Source organism: Lampris incognitus, chromosome 9, assembly GCF_029633865.1.
Source record: "Lampris incognitus isolate fLamInc1 chromosome 9, fLamInc1.hap2, whole genome shotgun sequence".
In the NCBI taxonomy this organism is placed as follows: Eukaryota; Metazoa; Chordata; class Actinopteri; order Lampriformes; family Lampridae; genus Lampris; species Lampris incognitus.
In genome coordinates, this window is record NC_079219.1 from 55,059,198 (window position 1) to 55,070,542 (window position 11,345).

Genomic DNA, 11,345 nt, shown 5'->3' on the forward strand with positions numbered 1-11,345 from the left:
TCTTTATAAACGTAAATAATTCAAAGCAAAAACAGAATTGCACAACTCATTTGCACCGACGTATTAGCAGATGCAACACGGCTTGTTAACCGTTGGAGCATCCGTGCCGGGAACGGATTCGCTTTTTGTAATTTATGAGCTGCAGTCGACCTCGTCTTCACCGGGAGTCGAGTTGGATGTGTTTTCTACACCGCCTCCAGATCTACAAGGGGGGGGGGGATCAATGGGTGCTTTTGATGAATATTGTAGGTTTATGTGTTTGCCTGCCTGGATTGTTTCAGGTATTTACAGTATTAGATGGGAGCGATTCAGTCTCGGGGTTAAGACGAGAGCAAAGCTCTCAGCCGACGTTGACGTCACGGGAGACATTTCTCACATTGCCGGTCCTCACGCTGTAAAAAGAGCAGAGATACAGAATTTAAATTGAGCATTTCTCACATTGCCGGTCCTCACGCTGTAAAAAGAGCAGAGATACAGAATTTAAATTGAGCATTTCTCACATTGCCGGTCCTCACGCTGTAAAAAGAGCAGAGATACAGAATTTAAATTGCACATTTCTCACATTGCCGGGCCTCACGCTGTAAAAAGAGCAGAGATACAGAATTTAAATTGCACATTTCTCACATTGCCGGGCCTCACGCTGTAAAAAGAGCAGAGATACAGAATTTAAGTTGAACATTTCTCACATTGCCGGGCCTCACGCTGTAAAAAGAGCAGAGATACAGAATTTAAATTGAACATTTCTCACATTGCCGGGCCTCGCGCTGTAAAAAGAGCAGAGATACAGAATTTAAATTGAACATTTCTCACATTGCCGGGCCTCACGCTGTAAAAAAGAGCGGAGATACAGAATTTAAGTTGAACATTTCTCACATTGCCCGGCCTCACGCTGTAAAAAGAGCAGAGGTACAGAATTTAAGTTGAACATTTCTCGCCTTTCATTTGCGTCTTCTGCAGTCTGCTTCTGGCATGTTGCACCGCTACCGGTATAAGAACTTGCAGGTATAAGTACCGCAAACAGAGTGAAAATGTTATCGTCTGTTTTGAAGAAAGGAAAAAAAATGGGTTCTCTAAAGTTTTTGATAGAAGACGTTATAGCCGGCTGAGGCGAACGTGCTAATTTGGAAAGCATAAGAAGATTAAGTGAACGAGGGGGGGGGGAATGTTTGTAATTGTCGTAAAGCAAATTTAGCGTTTTGTGATAGATAAGGGCCTATAATTACAGAAGAGCACTCTTGATTTTCTAATGAGGTGTCACGGGTCAGGAAAGACTCGATTTGCAATTTCATTTAGCAGACGCTTTTATCCAAAGCGGCGCACATCTGAGAGGTAGTCAGCTTGCACAGCATTAGCAGTCTAAACCGCAGGCTCTTACCCCCCAACCGGGGTTTGAACACTCTGATATCCGGCGGGAAGGCCGGCGTTCTGACCCACTGACCTGTCCAGCTGTGGACTCTAATGCAGAACCAGAGAGCGAAGGCAGGAGTAAGTAACGATCAGCAAGTGTCTTTATGCATGCTCAATAGTCCAAGTAAGGAACTCAGAGAAGGTTGAATCGGTTCATCCGGACACAGCGTTTATTGAGAGAGGCGTATATGCGAATTACCGTGACCATTAACTAGAGTTTCATAGTATATATATTTTGGGTATATTGGGAGAAGGATACTGAATATAGAGCTGCCAGGCAAGAGGAAAAGAGGAAGGCCAAAGAGGAGGTTTATGGACATGGTGAGGGAGGACATGCAGGTGGCTGGTGTGCCAGAGGACGATGCAGAGGACAGGAAGAGATGGAAACGGATGATCCGCTGTGACGACCCCTAACGGGAACACGTGTGCTATTCACAGAGGGTTGGGGAATAGCTGCAATCACAGCGTTGTAAGATGGCGACAGATGTACTCTTGTCACCACCTTTTTACTATAAGGAGCAGCAACTTTACTGAAGGGGTCGGCCATTTCAAAAAAAAAATAAACAGTTTGTTGGAATGTTCAAAACCAGAGGCCAGTCCAAAGACGCGGAGGCACAGAATCGAGAGGCAAAACACAAAGTGCTTTACAGGCATGAGTCAAAACCAGGCAGAACGGAACAGATGGGCAGGATCCGAAAACTGGCAGGAGCACAATAGACGATCTGGCAAACAACAGAGGTGAGCTAACTGGTATAAATACTAGAGAGACTAATGAGGAAACAGGCTACAGGTGTGTGGCAGAACTGGCAGGTGATTGGCAGACAAGTGGTGCGGGTGGGTGTGATAAGAGTGGTTGGCGTGCAGACACGCAGAGCCGTGGAGAGAGCTAGGAGGAAGTGGAGGCTCCATAACACCGGTTATGATGAAGGAACGCTACACCAGGTACCTGAAGCTAAGCAGGTGTGGCCTTGGCTAGTACTTGGATGGGAGACTTCCTGTGAAAACTGAGTTGCTGCCGGAAGTGGTGTTGGTGGGCCAATAGGGGGCAGTCTTCCCTCTGGTCCTAAGTAAAACAAGAAATATCAAATCCCAATGCCCCAGTGCAGTGGGGATGACACTGCTGTAGGCGATGTCGTCCTTCGGATGTGACGTTAAACTGAGGTCCTGACTCACTTTGGTCATTATAGATCCCATGGCACTAACGCTAAGAGTAGGGGGTCCCCCAGTGTCCTGGCAAAATTCCCAACCTGGCTCTTTCCATCTGGCCACCTAATCATGTAACTGGCTCAATGATTCCTCCCTCTTCACCTCAAGCTGATGTGTGGTGACCATTCTGGTGCAAAATGGCCGCCATGCATCACACAGGTGGTGCTACATATTGGTGGTGGTTGAAGTGAGTTACCCCCCTTCAATGTGAAGCACTTTGGGTGTCTAGAAAAGCACTATATAAATCCATCCATTATCCAAACCGCCTATCCTGCTCTCACGGTTGCAGGGATGCTGGAGCCTATCCCAGCAGTCATTGGGCGGCAGGTGGGGAGACACCCTGGACAGGCCGCCAGGCCATCACAGGGCCGACACACACATATACACACATTCACACCTAGGGACAATTTAGTATGGCCAACTCACCTGACTTGCGTGTCTTTGGACTGTGGGAGGAAACCGGAGCACCCGAAGAAAACCCACGCAGACACGGGGCACAACCCCCAAGGTTGGACTACCCCAGGGCTCGAACCCAGGACCTTGCTGTGAGGCGACCGTGCTAACCACTGCACCACCGTGCCGCCCACTATAGTATAAATTTAATAATTTTTTTAACTTTATGAATGACTTAATTATCGATTAATAATCGTTTCTGCAGGCCTTGCTAGCTGCCACATGTCCTAGCAAGCCAGGAGGTGAAGTGCGCTGTCATCAAAATGTGCTGCGAGTCCTCATCAGCCCCGTGAATCGACTCAGATGCCAACGACGTCGTTTGAGCGTTGTAAATACTTTTCTCTCTTGGTCTTATTCAGGTTCACAGCCCACAGACTTAAAGGAAGCTGTCTTTAAAACCCTAAGGTGGGCTAAATCAAACCATCCTTGTGTTCACCAGGCATTTTCTCCTTCTTCTTCTTCTTTGAGGGTTTCAGCGCTGAACGGGCGCTTGCAGGGCTCGCCGGTCATGGCTGCTGCTCTTGATGTAAGATTACTGAAAACCTTTTTGAAGCATGGCATTCTGTTCCGCAAAGCTGAAATATTTTTAACTTCTATATTTTGCTGCTCTGGGTCCCAAAAATAATCTAAAAAAGAAAAAAAAAGGAAAAGAATCTGGGCTTTCAGCACTGCCAGGAACATTCATCAGAGCATTTATATTTAAAAATAATGAGAACAATGGGCCAGCACTGTACGGAGGGCTTCCCAGTAGACAGGCCTCTTTATAGGGGTGCAACAGCATGTAGTAGCTGCATAGAGAGACGCAGAATATGGCTGTTGTCGCTCTTCTGAAATAACTTCATTTTATCTCATTCTGCGTTTGTGTGGATGTGTTTGTCTGTTTGTGTGTTTGGAAAAATGGGTGGCCTGGAACGGTACTGGATGTGCAGTTGTGTGTGTGTGTGTGTGTGTGTGTGTGTGTGTGTGTGTGTGTGTGTGTGTGTGTGTGTGTGTGTGTGTGTGTCCTCCACCAAAAAACGGCCCCATAGGTCGTTTGTAAAAGCAGCTTATTGCGACCTATTGTCCCGCTACTTTCACCAGTTCTGTGCCCTCGCTTCAGGTTTACTGGTGAGGTTACTGGCCCTTTAAGGAATAGAGACTTTCCGGTTCTCACCAGCTTGTCTCAGTTCGTCAGTCTGCTAGTTGAGCTACGGTTTGCCCCTTCCATTTCGAGGGAATTGTGTGTCAGTGACCGATGTAAGTAGAGTATTTATGTCTTCATTTGTGCCCGTTTCATTTACTGCAACTTACTTGGAAATATGTTCGTATCAGTCCGTCTTCTGTTGCGGTTGTTGCTCTCTGCTTCTGAGACGCTGTTAGCTATGCTATGCTAGTTAGCTTAGTCGGGCGTTAGCTATGTTCCGTCCGCCGCCGTGCCTCACACCGACGCATGGGTTGTGTTATTTTTATGTGCGTGCGTGTGGATTATGATTGATCGAGTGTTATTATTGTCTATTAATTTCGATGTTTTATTCCACCGTTAACAACCACACATTCTTCGAATAAATGTCCTCAAACTGAAGCTCCGCCTCCGTGATTCTCTAACCGGAGTCCCACCGCCATAGTGTCGGCCAGCGCATCTGTAGAGGTCCTAGAGGCCTCTGTCGTACCTATAGTTACGTTTTAAGCTACTTCCTCCCGGTCCTCCGTAATTATAATACTGTAAACTACTAATAAGACACGTTAGCCCCCAGCTAACTGGTCTGACCCTTTAGCCGAGCGGTTAGCGATGTCGCCTTGTGGTGCAGTACACCCCGTATCGAATCCCGCACCGGGCAAGAAAATAACCGGTTACATTGGTGGCAGCGGTGGGATCCGGAAGTGTGCAGATCCTCAGAAGTCTCTTCGGAGCGCGGGAAGAACAAAGCGCCAGGGCGCGCTTCCGGGAGAGGGTGACGACTGTAAACTACTAATAGGACACGTTAGCCCCTAGCTAACGGGTCTGACCCTTTAGCCGAGCGGTTAGTGGCGTCGCCTTGTGGTGCAGTGCATCGAATCCCGCACCGGGCAACAAAATAACCGGTTACAATACGTTACTTTTCCTGTAACAATAAGCGATCTCCTTCCATAAGCTATCGTGAGAACGAATATTAATAAAAGTAAAGTTTAATGTCGCATAGCGGTTATAAGGTCCACGCTAGCTGACTTTCTAACGTGTGGCTAACGTTAAATGAGCTCTTATAACGTTATTCATAGGTAAACATACTGCCAATAGCAATCTTAGTTACTATACTAGACAGCGAAACAACACAAAAACGCACTGACGACATATTCTATTCTCAAATTGTTCTAAAAACCCACAATACATTGAGGCGGAAAGTATCTGTGGCATATCTCTTGCCGCCGGTAGGGGGCGCTACTTTAGGAAACGCTCCTGTGGGTTGTATTAGAGGACAAACGACCTATGTGGTCGTATGGGTTGGAGGACGTGTGTGTGTGTGTGTGTGTGTTTCCACTTAGTGTGAAGTAAACAAACTGTGTCTAAAGCTTATCCAGTCTGTCTGCTTAGAGGACAGCTAGAATATCATAACATGATTCTCCTTTACAGTACACACTGTGTTTTGTGTGTGTGTGTGTCCATGCGTCTGTGTGAGTGTGGATGAGGAAAAGAGAGAGACAACTGTATACTAATGTAAGCCACTGCCGGATAATCAGATGTCAGACAGCCTAACAAACTCTCTCTCACACGCAATGAACATCTGATTTTTGGCTGACACTTCCTGTCAGCAGCCAGTAACATACAGTATTAGCATTACCATATCACTTGCACTTGTGTTCAAGCATCCACGTCCACCAAGTCATGCTGTAATATTTAAAAAATAAACTCATACCTCTTCTCCTTCTTTCCCCTTGTTCCCTGTTTCTCAGGGGTCACCACAGCAGATTTTCCAGTTTCCATCAGTACCCTGTGAGGGCACAGCACCGATGGCGGCCATTGTTAACCCGGGCCTGGATCGATCCGGTACGGTCTTGTGAATCCGCATACCAATTTGGCGAAATTTTACATCGGATGCCCTTTCTGACACAACCACTAACCCTATGGACGGGGGCACAGGTAAAGTGCTGCATGCCATCCCAGTATTCATGGCCCATGCCTGTTGCAATAATACAGGATATACCATCCTACCGAAATCAATATTAGGTTTATAACATTCTCAGAGCTCTCAGACCTGCTAGCCGGGGTGCTAGTATGCTAACTGTTGAAGGCCTTTTTTCTCTGGGCAACATTCGCTTGGTTGCATCCTTAATTATTCAGAAGTACTGTGGTTTTAAGGCATCCGGGTGGCCTGGCGGTCTATTCCGTTGCCTACCAACACAGGGATTGCCAGTTTGAATCCCCGTGTTAGTTGGGCATCCCTACTTGGGCTTCCCATCCGCGTGTCTGCGGATGGGAAGCCGAATGTCGGTATGTGTCCTGGTCGCTGCACTAGCGCCCCCTCTGGCCGGTCTGGATGCCTGTTCGGGGTGGGGGGGTGGGGGGAATAGCGTGATCCTCCCATGCGCTATGTCCCCCTGGTGAAACTCCTCACTGTCAGGTGCAAAGAAGCGGCTGGTGACTCCACGTGTATCGGAGGAGGCATGTGGTAGTCTGCAGCCCTCCCCGGATCGGCAGAGGGGGTGGAGCAGCAACGGGGACAGCTCAAATCAGTGGGGTAATTGGCCGAGTACAATTGGAGAGAAAAAGGAAGAAGAAGAAAAAACAAAAAATAAGTAGTAGGATTTTAATTAGAGGTATTTAATTAGAGGTTTTCAGACAAACGCAGGGTATTGTTTTGTTCGTATGTGCTCGGCAGTTTGGAGCAGGCCCTTGGTTAGTAAGCGAGCAGGATCTGTGTGTGGACTTGTGACATATTAGCACAACCGAGGCGATAGCTCGCCGAGTTAGAATGGATGTTTTTTCTCCATGTGAACTCCTGGGAGGGTAAACAGACCATCCATAATTAAGAGCCGCTCCGCCTGCATTCTGATCCAGTCCACTTTTAAAAGAACAATTGTCACCGCTGGTTACAGAAAATGATAGGAGAGTGTGAGAGTGAAAGAGAGAAGGGAAAATAGAGAGAAAGGCTAAGGCAGATAGAACGAGAGAGAGAGAGGGAGACATAAGGGAGATGGGGAGAATATGTTCAGGCATAGACGCTTGCTGTATACAACTGAAAAATAATATATACGCATATGTGCATCGACCCAAACTCATACAAGTACAGGCAGGGATACACATAGAAACTCACACATGCACACACACAAACCCCAATACGCCACACATGCACAAACATGAACATATTTTGCCTCTGGCTCTGGGATGAACAGTGAATATATTTATATTGTGCTTCCATAATCATAATGTATTTGTTGAGGATGGTGTTGAGCCTCTACTTTACACTTTATCTATTAGCAATCTGTCTGCCGAACAACTCTATGGCTTCTCCTGACAGTTCGCTCCACACCAGCCTAGCCCCCACCATTCATCACTAGGTCCATGGATGTCCCGCCTATCAGCAGACTCCATCAGCCTACCTTGCCAAAATTTAGATGGACACATAAATCTTTGGACATGGAGTGCAAGTCCTTCTCTCAGAAAGTCTGGTCATATGCACTTGATTTTCAAAATCGCTGACCTGTTGGTGCAGTATTGAGTTATGCCGCTTGCAAACAGTTTTATAGCGAGAGCCTTGTTTTTTATCCGAGGGTGGTTGCTGCAGCAAAACAGTTCTTTCTTGATACGTGCGCTGCTTTGCACTGAAACAGTCGGGTTAGGTGCATAACACAAGGGCATTTTAAAGAATGTTGGACGAAGTGGAGAACCGTTACGTGTCCTTAGAGAAAACTGGAAGTTAAAAATTCAAAAAGTTTTCCATCCCATCCATTTTACATTAGCAGTCTCTGAGCATCTCCGGCGCTCCCGCCAGACTAAATTGCAGTATATCCCAAACACCAGCAGGCTCCACACCAGCAGATCCACCTACCTTGCTACCACCCTGTCTAGGCCAAAGTTCAGTTTCAGTGGAGAGCTTGGCTGCATTCCTTTATAATTAAAATGTTTTCCTCGGGTCCTTATCTTCCCATGAGTTGAGAAGGGTTCACCAAAATGCCAGGATGAAAAATGACTGACAGTCAAAGTGTGATTCCGTTCCAACTTCTGTTAATTGAGGAAGCGTTTAACTTCCCCCTTAATCCCTTGTTTTCTTCCTGCTAAAAACGGTATGAAATGCAAGCTTCCAGCATGACACGTATCCTCACAATCCACTGCTTGAAGAGACTGGTGGATGATACGACCGCTGTTAAAAATCATGTGTAAAAATGTCTGGTGGGTGCACATTAATGGCAATTTTCAGTTTGTCTTTTTTTTGGGGGGGGGGGGCTTTCCCCCTTTTTCTCCCCCGTTGTATCCAGCCAATTACCCCACTCTTCCAAGCCATCCCAGTCGCTGCTCCACCCCCTCTACCGAGCCGGGCTGCAGACTACCACATGCCTCCTCCGATACTTGTGGAGTCACCAGCTGCTTCTCTTCGCCTGACAGTGAGGAGTTTCGCCAGGGGGACATAGCGTGTGGGAGGATCACACTATTTCCCCCAGTTACCCCTCCGAACAGGCACCCCAACCCACCAGAGGAGACGCTACTGCAGCGACAAGGACACATACCCACATCCAGCTTCCCACCCACAGACATGGCCAATTGAGTCGGTAGGGATGTCCGACCAAGCCGGAGGTAACATGGGGATTCGAACCGGCGATCCCCATGTTTTCGGGCAATGGAATAGACCGCCATGCAACCTGGACATTGGCAATTTTTAGTTTTGATACGTGACTTACATTTAACATTAATGCTAATCCCAGTTTCTTTGCTGAGCAAATTGCTTGTAGTTGAAAAACATTACAAGTATTTTAACTGGATTCAATTGATACTTTTCATGGGTCAGATGAAGAGTGTCGGAAAACGAGGCTTCCTTCAGTCTACGTGAATAAGTGATTTTATAGTGTTTTAGCAATTAGAAAACGCTATCATTAGTTTTTATTGCTCTCCATCAGCGTTTTGTACTTTAAACCAAGTGAATGTGCCTGTGCATCAGTAACCTGTGCTTTGCTAGATTGTCAACCAAAGACACATTATTTCAAAGATCCTAGGTGCTAGAAATCTTGCAGAAGTATTTAAATTTGGATTTATCATCTCTCCATCATAGACTATATGGATGATATTTAATGAAGATTAATTTTAGTGGCATTCCCATTGATTAGTTTTGTATTCAGACGGCAATAAAGTGAAATAACAGTATTGGTTGCCTCATCACTTCTTGATATAAATCTGCAATAGCTAGTTATAATGCAAAGAACTGTAGCTACAACCTGTCAAAATTGATGAAATTATGCATTTTACTATTTTTTTCTGTGTGGTTTATGTTTTAATCTCACAATAATAATGTTAAAAGTCAATAATAATGTTAAGTCAGTGTTAGCTAGACTGCTAACATTGCTAACATAGCTAGCGGGTTTGTGGATGTTAATTCACGAACCAGCTAGCTATGCTTCTTAATCCAATGCTCTTTACATTAGCTAGCTAGCTAGAATATTGTCTTCCTTACAGTTAACAGCTAGCGGGCAGGTTAGTTTGTTGGTCAAATACTGTATGCCCTCGTTGGAGTGGCTGTTTGACCCTACGATACAGAGCCGACTTGTTCGCTAACAACCCATCACCATAATGTTATCACTGCTGTGTCATTGAAAACACCCACGTCAGCCATATGGCTCCATAAAACTCCAGCTTGCTGACTAAAACTGAAAGTGGTCGGTGAATTTGGGACTCTTATCAGCTGCTGTGACAAGCAGAAGAAAAGTACGTGTCACACTTGATTCATGGCATTTGAAGCTGAGGAGTACATTTTTGCAATTTTTGTCTGTTTCGCTACTTTTGATTTCCAGCCTATTTATAATTGATACGTGTTGTTGTCTGAGATGCAGGCAAGAGAATCCAGGCCAGTTGTCATGGGGAACAGACTGGTGGTGAAACAACAACAGTTGATTGCGCTGAGTGTCTCTGGCAATGAAAAGTAGTACTGTTCCTTTGTGTCTTCCCTCTTCCCTCCCTCTTCTCATCTCCTCCCATCTATTTCCCTCCTCTCCCCCTCCCTCCCTCCCCTCCCCTCTACTCCACTTTCCTTTCCTTTCTGTCCCTCACTCCTCTTCCTGTCCCCTCTTATCTCGCTCTTCTTCTCCCCTCTCAGACAACTCTCCTCCCATCTCCCCCTCTGTTCAATCTTCTCCTCTTTTTGCAAATCTATATAATCATCCGGTTGCAGCAGTCTGATTTAAATGTGGAGTAAATGAGGTGACAATATAAAGCTGGGTACAAGTCCTCATCCTTGGACTGAGAGAGAGAGCGAGATGAATCAAAACAACCCTTCTCTCTCTACCGGTCTGTGTTTCTTGTCATTCAGCAATGGAGAGACAAACAAAGTCTTTGTGGAGAATTTTTTTTTGTGGAATTATTTTAATTATTGTTCCTTGTCTAAGGGCCGTCCTGTTTCCTGGGAGTTTGATTAAGTGCAGATAATTGACCAATAAGCACACAAAGCACACTTTGGTGAGTTTCATTAATCCATCCATCCATCCATTATCCGAACTGCTTATCCTGCTCTCAGGGTCACGGGGATGCTGGAGCCTATCCCAGCAGTCATTGGGAAGCAGGCGGGGAGACACCCTGGACAGGCCACCAGGCCATCACACAGGGCCGACATACACATACACACACATTCATACCTAGGGGCAATTTAGTATGGCCGATTCACTTGACCTCCATGTCTTTTGGACTGTGGGAGGAAACCCGTGCAGACACTGGGAGAACATAGAAACTCCACACACAGGACGACCCAGGACGACCCTCAAGGTTGGACTATTCCGGGGCTTGAACCCAGGGACCTTCTTCCTGTGAGGCGACCATGCTAACCACTGCGCCACCATGCCACACGGTTTCATTAATAAGAAAAAAAACAACCATTGGACGGCTATAAACAATGAGATCAATATTTAGCATCATTACAACATTACCCTATTACACTATTTATAATTATTTGTATGATTATGCAGTGCATATTAGCTATTATGTTAAACCACCCAGTTAGGTATATACCCCTGTGAATGTTCTTGTCAGTACAAATTGTCTGTACTATACATGTATATACTGTAGAGTATAGTATATGTCCTGTATGGACCTATCGCTTGTTTGTAAAAATCAATTCTTAATTTGT